Source organism: Dromiciops gliroides, chromosome 3 (assembly GCF_019393635.1).
Source record: "Dromiciops gliroides isolate mDroGli1 chromosome 3, mDroGli1.pri, whole genome shotgun sequence".
Lineage (NCBI taxonomy): Eukaryota > Metazoa > Chordata > Mammalia > Microbiotheria > Microbiotheriidae > Dromiciops > Dromiciops gliroides.
Window position 1 is genome coordinate 74660465 of NC_057863.1, and position 17271 is coordinate 74677735.

Below are 17271 nucleotides of genomic sequence, written 5' to 3' on the forward strand. Positions count from 1 at the left end.
TAATTTGCATTTATCTAATCAATAATGATTCAGAGCATTTTTTCATATGGCAATAGATAGCTTTGATTTCATTTGAAAACTGTTTATATCCTTTATCCATTTCTCAATTGGGGAGTGACATGCTTTCTTATAAATTTGATTTGGTTCCCAATATATTTTAGAAATGAGGCCTTTATCAGAAACACTGGTTGTAAAAATTATTTCCCAGCTTTCTGCTTCCCTTCTAATTTTGGCTCCATTGCTTCTGTTTGTACAAAAATGTTTTAATTTAATGTAATCAAAATCATCCATTTTGCATTTCATAATATTCTCTATCTCTTGTTTGGTCACAAATTGTTCTCTCCATGCATCTGAGAGGTAAACTATGCCTTCTTCTCCTAATTTACCTATGGTATCACCTTCAAGTTTGATTTGACTCCATGTCCTCTAGGATTCCATCCAGTTCTATGATGCTGTGAGTCTATGACTGACCCTCACAGATGCTTGGATACCTGATGTTGAAGTTAGAGTAGTCATTGTCACAAATGGGAGAGGATTCTTTGCTTTCCTATTGAATTAGAAGTTGGAATGGACTTTTTTTATAGGTAATGATAAAATACTGTCAAATAGTACCATTTATATGTAGTTAAAATGCCTTATAGATTTTGGCCATTTTTAGTTTTCTTCTACTATAGAAAAAAAAATTTTTTAAAAACACCATGCTCCCAGTTCTGACAAATGAATTGCAAATGTATCTCTAAACCCTAAACCATATATAGTTTGAAGACTCCTTGTATAAAGAATTTAGGAACTCTAACTAAAACTACAATAAAGAATGCAAATGAATCAAATTGTTAACAATGCATTATATGGAAAATTATGCAAAGAGGGAAGCAAAGAAAACTTCTTATTTCTAAAAAGAAGAGGGATGTTATCTTGAATTATATTTTTTAAGCATCTTGAGAAGGTACAAAGACAATTTAGTAGCTACTGACTTCAATACAATGCCCTGGAGACACTTTGTATGGAAGAGCCATTGTTAAAGGGCTATGTGACTTGTGTTCATATTTTAACTGAATTTGATCAAAGAAAGTAAGCTGTTTGAACAGAGTATGTGTGTGTGGGCACCCCTCCCCACCCCCCACACACATACATGCATGATAAAAGACAAGTACTCCACTGTGTCAAGAAAAAGAAAATCATTTGACAACTTGAGATTTTATGCAAAACCTTACTTTTTTGAACTCTTAGAATGAGAGAGGGGAAAAAAAAGGAAATGCCACTTTCAAAGACTGCTGCAGGCCACAGGAGCTTGAATCCAAATGAGAAGCATTGATATGTATGTCAGCATTCATTGCAGCAGCTTTTTCTTTGATACAAAATGACCAACCAACTTATCTAATTTCCAACTAGAATCCATTAACAGTTAACAACAGTTTAAGATTCCAGTTCATATTTCTATTCGTGTAGAAGTCCTGAATAAGAGTGCCCATTGATGTTACCCACCTAGTAGTGTATATGAAAAGGAGAAATTTCCACTTACTTCTGATCCCCAATTATGTGTTTTTGTGTAACTATGCATCAGCTGAATATGCAATGCATTTTATATAAGGCTCCTCAGTCTGGTGTGCTGTTATCTCTTCTGCAATATTACAGCATAGTGTTATATAGACAGAAACCATGCTTCCAAATTAAGAGAGTTAGACTGGTAGAGTGGAAAGGACACTAAATTTAACATCAAAAAAGTCTAGCGGCAGCTAGGTGGCACAGTGAATAAAGCACTGGCCTTGGATTCAGGAGGACTGGAGTTCAAATCCAGCCTCAGACACTTGACACTTACTAGCTGTGTGACCCTGGGTAAGTCACTTAACCCTCATTGCCCTAAGAAAGAAAGAAAGAAAGAAAGAAAGAAAGAAAGAAAGAAAGAATGAAAGAAAAGAAAAGAATAAATCTGGCCTCAAGACCTGGCTCTGATTAGGACCACCAATTCTTGTTAGTGTCAGTTTCTTCATCTATGAATGGCATTTAATGTTTCCACAATCTATTAAAACATACTTGGAAAGCACCACATAAATATGATTTACTAATAATAAATACAATTTTAAAAGATTAAATGAATTAGATCTCATAATACATTGACTTTCTTGTGTGTATATACACTTGCTAGATCTGACATCTGCTCAAGAAGTACATAAAGACATCTGATCTATATGTATATGTATAGAGATATATAGATATAACCTATATCAGATTACCTGCTGTCTAGGGGAGGGGGGAGGGAGGGGAGGGAGGGAGAAAAATCTGAAATTGTAAAGCATGTATAAACAAAAGTTGAGAACTATCTTTACATGTAACGGAAAAAATAAAATATCTCATAAAAGACATCTGAAGTCACATTTAACTAACTCCTTCCCTGGATTTATTTTGATTATAAGTACTCTGGAATATAACAGTAAAGCCTCTAGCCTCAGGCAGGAATCTAGAGGCAATCTTCTACTGATCATTCCTCTAATCAGTTAAACCAAATGAAACTTCAGCTTTTGACTCAGTTCCTCAGTAAATCATCGCCCAAATAAACCTACTTTTTTCTGCCCAGGGTTACTTGTCTCCAGGAGCACTCTTGTGCCTATTACCTATCCTTTTAAATTAAAAACAACAATGACCTTCCCAACATCCCAACTTCATCCATGTCATGAGGAGAGGAACAATAGCAAAGCAATGGCATAGCAGGCAGAGTGATAGGGAGTAGAGAATCTATGGGACCTGAAACCAATATGGTGTCCATGGAACCCTGTCAAGGACCTTGAAATGCTGGTGATTTGAGCTCTGGTGGTAACTCCGTTCAAGTTACCACGCTAACCAGGATGATGAGATTGCCATCATGAATATATGAAATTGATTAAGCAGCATGGGGTTGGAAGCTGGCCCTAATCAGCACAGAGGAAGAGTTAACAGTTTGATATGGAGGGGCATAGACTGGATGACATTAGCAACACTTCTGGTATGATACAAAAGTACAATAAATAAAAATTTAAAAATACCAATGTAACACCTGCCAGAAATGCTTTGGTGGAGATGGCACTGACCACTATATATGAAACTACTAATATGTTCATGATACGAATCATAACACAGTTGAAAAGAACCTACCATATTGGGGCAATAACTTCAAATTGCTTTTTCTCAAAGGTATCCTCAGCTCCAAATTACATAACTATATATTGCAAATTAATGCAGGACAATTTTAAGAAATAATTGCTACACAGATTATATGAAACAAAAACTGAAATTAAGGAGTTACATATTTAAATCTGAAGTTTGAAGAGCTGAAAAACCTAAAGGTTCTGGAAATCTATATTGAAAACAAAACCTAGAAATGTTCCCTAAAAATTAAATAGATAGCAAAAAAAAGTCAATGTTTTAAATGATTATGAGAGAAGAGTATTTTTTTTTTTTTTGGTGAGGCAATTTGGGTTAAGTGACTTGCCCAGGGTCAAACAGCTAGTAAGTGTTAAGTGTCTGAGGCTGGATTTGAACTCAGGTCCTCCTGAATCCAGGGCTAGTGCTCTATCCACTGCGCCACCTAGCTGGCCTGATGAGTATTCTTAGAATGAAATTTATACACGTACAGAGTGGTTAAGGTATGTAACGATTGGAATGATGCCACCTGCTGGAGACTTACTGTAGAAGAGTTCTGCCCATGAAGCGAAGGTCTTTGAGGGCAAGACCAGGAGTCAGGAAGTGACGAGGGCTAGTGGGAGGAGGAAGGAAGAGACTGGTGCTCAGTCTCGGGCTCTTTCCTTTGGACTCTGGTGGAGAGCGGAGCTAGAAATGTGCTCTCCCTTTAATAGATAGGGATCTAGGCCTTTCTCTCTCTCTTTACCAAATTCTTATTCTCCTTAATAAACGCTTAAAAGTCTAACTCTTGCTAAAGCTTATAATTTATTGGCGACCACTCATTAAATATTTTAGACAGACTAGCTAGAATTTTAGCCCTTAACAGGTATTTGCCCAGTTTCATAAAGTGAGTAAGTGCCAGAAGTAGGGTCAGTACTGCGGTCTAATTGTCTCAACTTCCAGAGCTGGCAATATGTTTTCTTGGCTATTAAAAGAATTATAACACAACACTATCATTCCCTTGATGCACATGATTTACATTAAGATATATGGTGAGCCAACTAAGTAAATAATATGAACAATTAGTTTTCTTCTTTTTTTTTTTTGTGAGGCAATTGGGGTTAAGTGACTTGCCCAGGGTCACACAGCTAGTAAGTGTAAAGTGTCTGAGGCCGGATTTGAACTGAGGTCCTCCTGAATCCAGGGCCAGTGCTCTATGCACTGCACCACCTAGCTGCTCCAATTAGTTTTCAAAGGAACACATAAACTTCACTTCATAACAGATATACACTATTGGCTATAACATTGTTGACCAAAACCAAAAGTTGTTTATTTGGGGATGATCATATAAATTAACTAATGTCTAAGCACGATTAAAATTGGACTTATTGGGTTGATGCAGATTATTCAGCAAAGTGGCAGAAACTATACGAGGTTGCAGTTTTTTCATATACTAGAAAGGCACAATTAGGTAATTTAGAATTATAAGCCATGAAGCTGGTATATTTTATAAATTAATATATGATAAATCAATGTATTACAAATTCAAACCTCAAACTATTGTTGAGAATTCAACATCGAAATGTTCTAAAATTAGAGAATCATCGCAGAAAGAACTGTTGTTCTTCAGATATAACACTAATCAATAAAAATTTAGGAATAATATTTTTAATAGATGTCTTCATTAAGACAACACACACTCTCCAAACTGCAGAGACTGAAAAGCTTTCAAAGTACAGTTAGAGAAACATTTTTTTAAAAAAGATATCAGAGAAAGCGAGGCACATGTTGTCCTTTTTATCCTGCCTGCTATTGCAATTCTTCAAATATATTTTTTAATTTCTAGAAAGCTATAATATCTTACAATATTATTTTTCAATTATGAGAAGTAGTCATTTCATTTAACTATCCAATTGTCTATAATACATTAAATGAATAACAGCAAAATAGTAGTAATGATAATAAGTCTGAATCATATACATCTGTATTCAGAAAATGAGGGATTTTTATGATAATGATAGAATATCAGGTCATTGTCAAACAAATCTATATAAATATAATCCTTAAGGAGACCAGATTTATTGGTCAATGGTCATTGTTAAATTATAGAAAATGTACAATATGTCACTGCAATGCTTAAAAATTTAGCATATACTAAATATCCTGAAGGACAAAATCATATGAGAAGATCAAACAACAAAAAATAGCTATTCTTCATAAAAATGACAGATGACTAATCACTGACTGCAACTATCATATTACAAATATCTTTGCACATACAAATAATACACAGTTAAAATTATCACAGTTAAAATTTGCCCATGATTATCCAAATCCATGTTGATCCATATAACCAGCACATGTTTGCTATGGAGTAAAGCTTGGCTAGCCACTCTCTCTTTTATTACCCTCTCCTTTTAAAAGAAAAGGAAGGAACTGGGGGCAGCTAGGTGGCACAGTGGATAAAGCACCAGCCCTGGATTAAGGAGGACCTGAGTTCAAATTTGGTCTCAGATAATTGACACTTACAAGCTGTGTGACCCTGGGCAAGTCACATAACCCCCATTGCCCCACAAAAAAATAAATAAATAACCAAAATAAGAGAGAACGGAGTGGAATATTTTCAGACATTCTTTCCCTCTTCTCACTGGGAAACACAGAGATTTCAGCTTCTTTTCGTTTTCCTCCTCCATCCTGCTTCTCACATGGAGATAGATTTTCTGAGGTGTGAATTGTCTGGGCCACCTAATCTGACTATAAAAATCTTACTTTTATAGTCATAGCTCATGATTTAAGTTATCATACGTCCCTCTGCTATTTTAGCAGCTCAGCAATAAAGACATAATAAAGTCATCACCATAATATCCTAACACTTGTGTCATAAAGCCTATAGCTAGGAGGCCTACCATTAAAAAAATAGATTAAAAAAAAGATTTAAAAAATTTATTTCATTAAATATTTCCCAATTGTATGTAAAAAATTAGCATCCATTTTTAAAAAACTTTGAGTTCCAAATCTTTTTCCCTCCCTGCTGCCCCAACTTTCTATTCAGAAGGCAAACAATTTGATATTAATTATACATGTGAAATATTATAAAATAAATTTCCATATTATTCATGTTGGAAAAAAAACACAAATAAAAACCAGATAAAAATAAAGAAACGTTAAAGAGTGGGCCTCAATAGGTACTCACAGTTCATCAGTTCTTTCTCTGGAGGTGGATGACATTTTTCATCATAGGTTCTTTGGCACTGCCTTGGATCATTGTCTTGATAAGAGTAGCTAAGTCTTTCATAGTTGATTATCCTTACTACATTTCTTCTAATATATATATATATATATATATTTTTGCTTTTTAGTGAGGCAGTTGGGATTAAGTGACTTGCCCAGGGTCACACAGCTAGTAAGTGTCAAGTGTCTGAGGCCAGATTTGAACTCAAGTTTTCCTGAATCCAGGGCCAGTAGTCTATCCACTGTGCCACCTAACTGCCCCCTTACTACATTTATATTACTATGTACTATGTTCATCTGGTTCTGCTAACTTTATTTTCTTTCAGTTCTTATAAGTCTCCCAGGTATTTCTGAAGCCACCTGGCTCATGATTTCTTGTAGCATGATGGGTATTCCATAACAATTATATACCACAATTTGTTTAGCCATTCTTCAACTAATGGGTATTCCCCCAATTTCCAATTCTTTACCACTACAAAAAGAGCTGCTATATACATATTTTTTCTTTTTAGAAATAGGTCTTTCCATCTTTTTATTTTTTTTAAGTGAGGCAATTAGGGTTAAGTGACTTGCCTTGGGTCACACAGCTAGTAAGTGTTAAGTGTCTGAGGTCTGATTTGAACTCAGGTCCTCCTGAATCCAGGGCCGGTGCTTTATCCACTGTGCCACCTAGCTGACCCTTTCCGTCTTTTCTTTGATCTCTTTGGGATATATACCTAGTAGTGGAATTGCTGGGTTAAAAGGTAAGAATTATATAACCTATATCAGATGCTTTCTGTCGTGGGAAGGGAGGAGAGAAGGGAGAGAGGGAGAAAATTTGGAGCTCAAAATTTTATGCAAACAATTGTGGAAAACTATCATTACATGGAACTGGAAAATAATAAAATACTTTTATGATTTAAAAAAAGTTGAAAAAAAGGTATGTATAGTTTTATACCTCTTTGGGCCTAGTTCCAAATTGTATTCCAGAGTGGTTGGGCAAGTTCACAACTCCACCAATGTATTATTATTCCAATTTTTCAGCATTTGTCATTTTCCTTTTCTGTCATGCTAGCCAGTCTGATAAATGTGAGGTGGTTTTTCAGAGTTTTTAAAAAGTATTTTATTATTTTCCAGTTACATATAAGGATAGTTTTCAAAATTTGTTTTCATAGCATTTTTAGTTCCACATTTTTCTCCCACCCTTCCTTCCCTCCCTCCTTCCCAAGATGGAAAGCATTCTGATATAGATTATCGATGTACAATCACATTAATCATATTTCTACATTAGTTATCTTGTGAAAGAAGAATCATAGCATAAAGGAAAAACCTCAAAAAAGAAAAAAGTCAAAAGTACAAAAGTAGAAACAGTATGGTTCAATCTGCATTCATAATCTACAATTCATTTTCTGGATGTTGAGAAGAGCCAAATCTATCACCATTGTTCATCACACAATGATGCTGTTACTGTGTACAATGTTCTCCTGGTTCTGTGCCTCTCAATCAGCATCAGTTCATGTAAGTCCTTCCAGGTTTCTCTGAACTCCTCCTGCTCATCGTTTCTTACAGCACAATAGGATTCCATTACATTCATATACCACAACTTGTTTAGCCATTCTCCTATTGATGGGCATTCCCTCAATTTCCAATTATTTGCCATCACAAAGAGAATTACTAAAAATATTTTTGCACATGTGGTTCCTTTTCCCTTTTCTATGATCTCTTTGGGATACAGGCCTAGTAGTGGTATTACTGGGTCAAAGGGTACGTAAAGTCCCATAGCCCTTTGGGCATAATTCCAAATTGCTCTCCAGAATGGTTGGATCAATTCAAAGCTCCACCAACAATGCATTAGTGTTCCAATTTTTCCACAGCTTCTCCAACATTTCTTATTTTCCTTTTTTGTCATATTAGCCAATCTGATATGTGTAGGGTGGTACCTCATAGTTGTTGTAATTTGCATTTCTCTTACAGTATGGATTTATAGAATTTTTTCATGTTTCTATTAATAGTTTTGATTTCTTCTTCTGAAAACTGCCTGTTCATATCCTTTGAGCATTTATCAATTGAGGAATAGCTCTTATTTTTTTATAAATTTGGCCATGTTCCCTATATATTTGAGAAATAAGGCCTTTATCAGAGAAACATGCTATATATTTTTATATTGCTTAAATGTCTATGGTTACCTTTTAGCAAAATGTAGTTTCTCTGATTACCTCTTTTAATTAGGTCTCTGATTTGTCTGATTGCTTTTTGATTGCTAACCCTCCTTTTTTTTCTACATGCTATAGCATAATAAATTCTACTTAAACCCTTTATTTTAACTCTGTGAATGTGTTTCTGTTTCAAGTGTATTTCTTGTGGGAAAAAAACCCCAAAATAAACAAACAAACATGTTGCTAGATTCTGGTTTCTAATCCATTCTGTTATTCTGCTTCTTTTTCATGTGTGAGCTCATCCCATTCACATTCAGATTTATGATTACTACCTTTGTATTTCTCTTTACTACAGTTTATTCTGACTTTTTCCTTTTCTTTCTCTTTGTATCCTTTTCCTCTTCAAAAGTCTGAGACCACTGTCTCCCTTAATGTGTCCTCCCTTTTATTATTCCCCATTCATGTATCTCTTATCCCCTTCCCCTCCTATTTCCCTATCGAATAAGACAGATTTCTATATCCAACTAAGTATGTGAGTGTGTGTATTCTTCCCTCTTTGAACCTCTTTGAATCAATAAGAGTGAAGTTCAAGCATTGTCCTCTCCTCCCCTCCATCACAAAAGCTCTTCCTTGAATGTCTCTTTTAAGTAAGAAAAGTGTCCCCATTCTTCCTCTCCCTTCTCTTTTCTCTGTACACACCCCTCTTTCTCACCACTTCACATGTTTTTAGATCATTCCAACATTATAGACTCACATTCATGCCCTCTATATAGATTCCTTCTAACTGCCTTAAAATAATAAAGTTCATAGGAGTTATATGTATCATCTTCCAATATAGAAATATAAAGAGTTTAAATTTATTGAGTTTCTTGGGAGTATACTTTCATATGTACATTTATATATTTCTCTTGAGTCTTGTGTTGGAATTTCAATTTTTCTATGTAGCTCTGGTCTTTTGATCTTTAAGTCTTCTATTTCATTAAATATCCATTTCTTCCCCACCACCTCCTGAAGGATTATACTTAGTTTTGCTGGGTAGGTCATTCTTGGTTGTAATCCTAACCACTTTGCCTTTCAGAAAATCATATTCTAGCTGCTAAATCCTGTGTGATCCTGACTATGACTCCATGTTATTTGAATGGTTTCTTTCTTAATTCTTCCAACATTTTTTCTAGAATTTGTCTCTAATACTCCTGGGAGTTTGCATTTTTGGGATCATTTCCAAGAGGTATTATTTTCTTCAGTATATTTTTTTGTGCCTCTTTAACCAGGCTGTTAATTCTTTTTCATAATTTTTTGCATCACTTTCATTTCTTTTCCCAATTTTTCCTCCACCCCTTTTATCAGTGTCTTTAATCCTCCAGGGAATTCTTCTTGGGCTTTTGGTCCAGTTAGCATTTTTCTTTGAGGCTTTGCTTGTAGCTGTTTTCACAATGCTGTTTTCTGAGTTTATGTCTTGGTCTTCCTTTCCATCATAATAGCTTCTTGTGATCAAGTTCCCTTTTGCTGTTTCTTAAAGTTCAGCTCTGCTTATCTACAGGTGAGGAGGCACTGTCTTAAGCTTCATCCTTTCTGTGTGCTACTATTTTTATAGCTAGTTCTGGGGATCTGTAAGTTTTCAGTACTTCTAAGGTGATATGATCCATGGAGAAGTGTGGTCACTGCTCTCCTGGTCTTTACCCAAAAAGGCCCCTCTACCAAGCTGCAAGTGCTTGTATTCCTCTCAACCTTGGAACTGTGACTAGGTCACCTGATTTCTTACAACCACAAGTCCTAGTGTTCCTCTTCACATCAGAACTGCAAATAGGGCTGCGGCTCTCTTATGACTCATGAGAAGCATTCCTTTAAGCCTTGGAACTGCAGCTCAGAACTTCTTATTGGCAACAGAGTTGTCAGTCAGTGGGGGTAACTAACTAGGTGGCAAAGTAGATAAAGCACCTGCCCTGGATTCAGGAGGACCTGAGTTCAAATCCATCCTCAGACACTTGCCACTTACTAACTGTGTGACTCTGGGCAAATCACTAAGGTGTTTTTTTTTAATCTCATATGACATTAAAGTGAAAGCACCTGAATATTTATTATATTCAACTAATTTGCAAAACAGCTAATCATTTAAAAATAAAAGGGAGAGGCAAAAATCCCAATGGGTGATCCAAGCCCAGTTATTAGACAATTAAGAAAACAAATTTGTATATAAACTTGTCCACATTACAGCTATTGAAAGAAGATGAAAGAAAAAAAATGTTAGTACTTCCATAAAGATGGAAGAAGTCTTTGTAGTACTTTATGACCCCAAAATGGTTATGGCATTGCCATTGACTCTGTGGCATCTTACCATGTTTTAGCTCAACAGGTCCAAAAATGAACACATTATCTTTTCCCCAAAACCCTTCCATCTTACTAACTTGCCTATTATTGTTGAGACCACCACAGTCTTCCTAGTGACCCAAGTTTACAACTTAGGTGTTATCCTCAACAGCTCATTTAGTAGCTCCATTCACTCAAAAATATACCAAAAAATAATATTTAGCAACTTGATTTGTTCCAACTCAAAGAACAGCACTTTTCTACTACAGCATGATATTTCAGTGTTTAGTAAAGCTGGGTGGTACAGTGGATATGGACACAAGACTTGAATTCAAATCCAGCCTTAGATATGTATTAGATTTGTAACCCTGGAAAGGCATATAATTTTTGTTTGCTCAATTTTCTTATCTGTACAATGGGGATGATTACAGCACCTACCTCCCAGGGTTGTTAAGATCAAATGATACTGGAATTGTAAAGTGCTTAATATTATGCCAAACACAGAGTAAGTACTACATAAATATTAGTTATTAGCTTTTATTATTTTGGTGTGAGACAGACATGACTGATTGTATTTAGAAGGTGAAGGAGAAACATTATTAAGAATGGTACCAATTTTACTAATAATTTAGTGATTATTTTATACCAACATTTTAAGAATGAATACCAACTTTATTAATTACCAATTATATATGTATATATGTATGTGTATGCATGTATGTGTATATACACATACACACATATATATCTACATACACATATGACGTTGACAATTCAAGGTGACTATTTAGGATGAAATTATAACTATTGTTTTTATATGGAGGTTGGCTCCATACTAGTATCATACTTATACATACTATTGTATATATAATATTATATGTCAAATGAAGTTGTTTTGAGAATAATGGCTATAAGTCCAAAAATGCACTATGATTAGTATGCAAAGAAATTTCCAGGGAATAGCTCATAGTATTTCCTCTTCAACCAAGTGTCCATCAGGAGCTTTTGTATTGTGCATTCAGAGAAAAGTGGTCAGAGTCCAAAAATTCAAGGAAATAAGGATGCCCAATGTGTCTACTTTATTTGATAGTAGTTATAAGCTTTGAAATAAAAGTAAATATGATTTATATTTCTAAGCTAAAATACTACTTCTTTAAAGATTTATGCATAGATAATTGCAATTAATCTTTCCAAAATGACATTGACAGCCACATATTTATAGCCAAGAAAAACAATGCTCAAATTGTTTGCTGTGCTATCAACATGAGCAGCTATAGATGTTCAATATTTATGACATTTATGAATATGAAAAATATCAAATAAATGATGATAAATAACTCATTTTAATCCTTTTAAAGATTATTTTTATTCCCATAGTCATTTAGAGGAAGAGAAATGAATTCTTGATCTCTTTATATCTAAACACTTTCAAGCATGAAGTAGGCTTCTATTTTATTTATTTGAGGTTATAGCATTGTTCTATTTATCTTCTATAAACAGTAGTTCAGCGTACCCCATTTCAAAATAGTCTCATTTCTAGCTCTTCTAGCTGAAGAGCCCTTTCAAGCATTACATAAGAGCTTGTCTCTGGGCAGAGAAGAGTATTCTAAATTGTTGCTTTCTTTCAGTTGCTTTCTTCTGCATTCAAGGTGTGTGGGGGGTGGGGAGACACGGAAGGAGGGAACTGTTATATTCTTAACTCAAACAATTTTTTTAAAGAAAAATTTAGCATCAAAATACAACTCCAACAAAAAATTAAGGGCAAATAGGCTGTCAAAAAATAATTCCATTATCCTGATTCTAAAGTTATCATTGTTTGATATATAACACTTAAAAGCTACAGGCAAGGAAAATAACCAAGCATAGTTTCAGTTGCAAACATCAGATATCTTAGCACCCAGCACCTATTCTCCATCTTCACTTTTTTTTATTCTTTCAACATATATATTTATAAATATCTATGTATGTACATACAAGCATATGCATTTTATATATGTATATAAATATTCATGAATATATGCTAAAATTGTCTTGTACAGTCTGAATCTTTCTAAAATGAAACAAAAGGGCACCCAGTCTACCTTTTGGCATCTCAATTCTGATACAATACACTTGAACTGTTTTTAAATATAGCTATCCCTCAGAAATCAGAACTGTACAAGCTAACCCATTTTCAGCAGCAACCTCCTCACTTTCTACCTCTTCTACTTTTTCATTAATAACTTACCTTTCCCAGTCTTCTCACCATGACCATCAACAAGCCCTCCATATTTTGTCTATTTTTTTCTACACTGTCTTACCTTGCTTCCCTATTTATCCTGCATTACATGAACTAACATTTAAAAAGTGTACCTATTAGTACCCTAGAATTCCAAAAGCCCTTTTAAATTTATGCTGTCCCCATCTGGGTAATAACCATGATCCATTTGTTATATTCCAAATTCTATGTTATTGAATGTGCTGAATGGTTACAAAATCATTGTGAGTCCAGTCCAAATTTAGGGTACTTCCTTCATAAATTTACTCATCTCCCATCCATTTCTACTGTCACAGTATGAGGACAAGTTCTTACTGAAATCTCCTTGAACTATTCATGGAATGAATATAACAAATATTTCTTGAATTCTAATTTTGAGTGTAAAGGTCAGGATTCACCTTCATTCCAATGGAACACAGAAGGCTGGGTTTTTCAAGTGAATTAATAATCAACCCTATCCCATTTAGTGTAATTAATAAATTGCCCTAAATCCCAATACCCCTATCAAGGGAAACTTTCTCTTTCATTGAGCAAAAGAATCAATCAATGAAAGGTATATAATAGGGGAGAATAATTTCTAGACATCTCCATTTTACTAAATAACCAAAGGAATAAACTCAGTATAAAAAAGTCCTCAATTATTTTGGAAGTAGTGAAATATCTCAAGCAATTGTATGAAATGAGACTGGAAGTATGCTGTGCCTGGTTGAAGAGATTCAGTCATGCCTTGTAGGATTTAAATTTTTAAAAAACAACAGATCAGTTCTGAAGCTGGGATTATAATAGCAGTCCAAGTGGTTGGAGCTATTCCATCCAAGATTTTGAGAGGGAATTACTCTGGGAGTGAGAATTAACCCTTTGACAAATATGCTAAGCTTGAGCCCATTTCCCTCTGGACTATATGTATTTGTGTGACAGTGTGTCCGAGATTTGAGTGAAGGTATTATACTTCAGTCCTTTCTACTACTTTTGATGGAGTGCCCCTTGTTGCTAATTGATGTTTAACTGGTTAATTCATATAGAGATAATATCAACTGGTTCATCAATACTGGAACATACTAGATGGAGGTTCAGAATAGGACCAGTAAATCTTGGACCCAGCATGCCAGGGTGAGTATAGGGAAAGTAATTCCAGAACATGTACTCTAGTTCCTGGAAAAGAGTAAGTGCTTAAGAAATGGGTTTTTAAAATTTTTTCATCCATTTATTCATAGACATAAATAGAGATATCTAGTACAATGCCAATGGCATTGCCATTGGGCTTCTCAAATTAAAACAAAAAACTTGGATGAAGTCATAGATGGATACCTGTAATGTTTAGAGAATTTGCAAAACCCATAAGTATAGGTATGGCTTTGGATTCATAAAGATTTTGACTGGGTAAAATGATAGGCTGGATGGAATAATATGAAATATAAAAGTGTTAAATATGAAGTTCTACAATTGGCTTCCAAAAATCAGCTACACAAATACAGGACGAAGAAGGTATGACTAGATAACAGCACCTCTGAAGTGAAACATACCATTTAGTGAATTTATCATGCCTGGAACTTAAGGTACTTGATAAGTAGTGTTAAATTACTGAATGCATGATTATGATTCAATGGTGTCACTCGTTGTCCAAAAAAGCTACTTCTATTCTAAGAGAGGTACAGTATCTAGAAGAAAGCAACCTAAGCAGACTAAATCTGGAATACTGGGCTGAGTGCTGGGTATTATATTCTAGGAAAAAATAGACCAAATGGGCCATTTACAGAAGAGTGTGAGCAAGAATGTGAGAACATGACGTAAATATGAGGAAGAATTAAAGCAACTTTTTTTAGAACAGTGATGATAATGCTCAGAGTGAGCATAAGAGTAGTATGTGAAAGGCTATTTGTCATACATAAGAGAACACTTCAACTTATTCTGTTGGCCCAACAGTGCAAAACTACTAGCAATAGGTATGTTGTGGACAGCTTTAGTGCCCAGCACTCTCTTACTCCAGGTTCAATGTTGGGGTAAAATGAAGCACTCATGAAACACTGAATGGTAAATAAAAGGGAATGTAATTTGCTCTAACACAATAAGTATATTGCTACACATAGTTACTCTGTCTTTTTTTTTGGTGAGGCAATTGAGGTTAAGAGACTTGCCCAGGGTCATGCAGCTAGTAAGTATCAAGAGTCTGAGTTCAGATTTGAACTTGGGTACTCCTTAATCCAGGGTCAGTGCTCTATCCACTGTACCACCTAGCTGCCTCCACATAGTTACTCTCTATATGGCCTCCTTGTCCCTATATGGAACACTTCTGGTAATCAGGGCAGGAGATGGTAAAAGAGATGGTATGATCTGTGATCTTCAGAAATCTAACAAGTCCAAGTGGCCTAGATTTCATATGACTGAGACATTTTATGTACTTAGATGACCATGAAGCTAGATCAGGGAAGTAGGGATAGTTTTTATATTCTTTCAGGTCAAGCCTCTCCATGTTGTGGAGAGGGAAGAAGCTGTGTCAGGGCAATGCTGGTCCCATCACAAAGTGGAATATGTTCTCAGATTTAGCCACATAAGGAAAGCATCTCCAAAGAGTACTGTTGTTCATCCTTCATTTTTGAAGAGAACCAATGACATCATGCTATTGGGGTAAAATAGTGGATGATGGGTCATGTGTTGACATGAATGTGAATTAGCTTTAAGTGAGGCAGGGTTGTGTAAAGTCATCAGCATTTCTCTTCCAGAATCATCAAAGTCCAGTGGCATTCAAGATGAATGGCAATGACCTTGGTGTCTTTGATGTTTGACTAAGTGATAAGCACTCCAAAGCACCTGTTTCCATTGCCTTCCTGGCCATTCTCATGCATCAATTCTGCCAGGAGAAGTGTTCACATGTTTCTGATAGACATCCCCCTAACTCATCATCAGGTTTGAGGCCTATTGGCAACCCTCAACTTTGTTTAGCCATGTGTCAAGATGGTTTTAGTAGAATGTGGCCACTGCACATGCTATAGCTTCTTGGAGCCATTGGTGAAAATTACTGTATAACTATCCAAATGTGGGATGGGCTGCCTCAGGAGTTAATCTACTGCTTCCTTTCTCTCTCCCACTACTATAACTCTTCTAGCAAAGACTGAATGAGTATTTATTTGAGATTGTTGTAAAAGGGATTCTTGGTTAGCCATGGTCTTATACATTGTGATTCTAAGGGAAATGGCATCCATAGAGATGGATGAGATCACTAAGGAAATGAGGTTTCAGGGAAGACTTTCGGGACACTCATGAATAGTGGGCAAGACTTTGATGATGACCTAGTACTAAAAGCAACCACGTAAGCAGAACAAGAGCCAGAAGAAAATAGTGTCATGGATATTAAGGGAAAAAGAAGATGTCAACAGTGACAAAATATTCAGAAAGCTCAAGGACTATGAGGATAGAGAAAAAGCAATTTGATATGGCAATTAAGATATTTCTATGAAACTTTGAATGATTATTTTCAGTAGAGTGTTAAGGTCAAAAGCTATATTATACACATCATACATATCTCAAGTAGCATTCCATATTTCAAATTCATCTAATTCACATTTCAAATCTCATCTGATGAATAACAAATGTCAAATATGATTTTAGCATTTATAGAGTTAATATTTATAAGCCTAATATTATTAAAGTATTTTTAAAAAGGACCTATAACATCAAGTTTACTGCAAGTGAGAAATTTGCTCTAGGCATTTTTCACAAATGACATATATGGTGTGATGGAGTTCTTTGTTTTTATATCATAAAAAGAACTCCTTTATGAAATCTGATTTATTTTCTAGTGCTAAAATATTATTCTTCATAAAAAGACATATATACTGGATATTGCTTATTTACTGTGCACTGCTGTTATGGAGATGACAGTTACTGGCCTTGATATGCTACTTTCTACTTTTTCCCCTAGTGTTTATGCTTCCCTAGGTTTTTATTTCCAATGACTCCAAGTTATACATTTAAGTCAATTCAGGGATTGGGGCACAACCTATTCTACATCTCATTGAAATCAAATGTAAAGAAATAATGCCATAGGACAAGTCCTGGAGCAGCAAAACCCACAGAAGAATGTGCTAAATTCATCTTCTAACCAAAAATGTCTTGGAAGGTCAGAAGGAGGGAGCTGCTTTGCTGAGACAGGACAGGAGCGGAACCCAACCTCACAGTTACCCTGACACAGAAATTGTCCCAGGAAGGCCTTGCCAGAGAAAGAGACACGCCCCCCCCAAGACTCTG

At 35.3% G+C, this 17271-nt stretch overlaps 1 protein-coding gene and 1 non-coding gene across 2 annotated transcripts in view; one reads left to right on the forward strand and one right to left on the reverse strand.

The window, feature by feature from the left end:
* SPAG16 (sperm associated antigen 16) overlaps window positions 1-17271 on the reverse strand; it is a 1175972-nt gene that overhangs the window by 523801 nt on the left and 634900 nt on the right. The gene's annotated exons all lie outside the window — the stretch shown is intronic.
* Window positions 10687-10808, forward strand: LOC122752440. The gene has a single exon (XR_006356178.1). It is a non-coding gene; the product is annotated as a U6atac minor spliceosomal RNA (small nuclear RNA).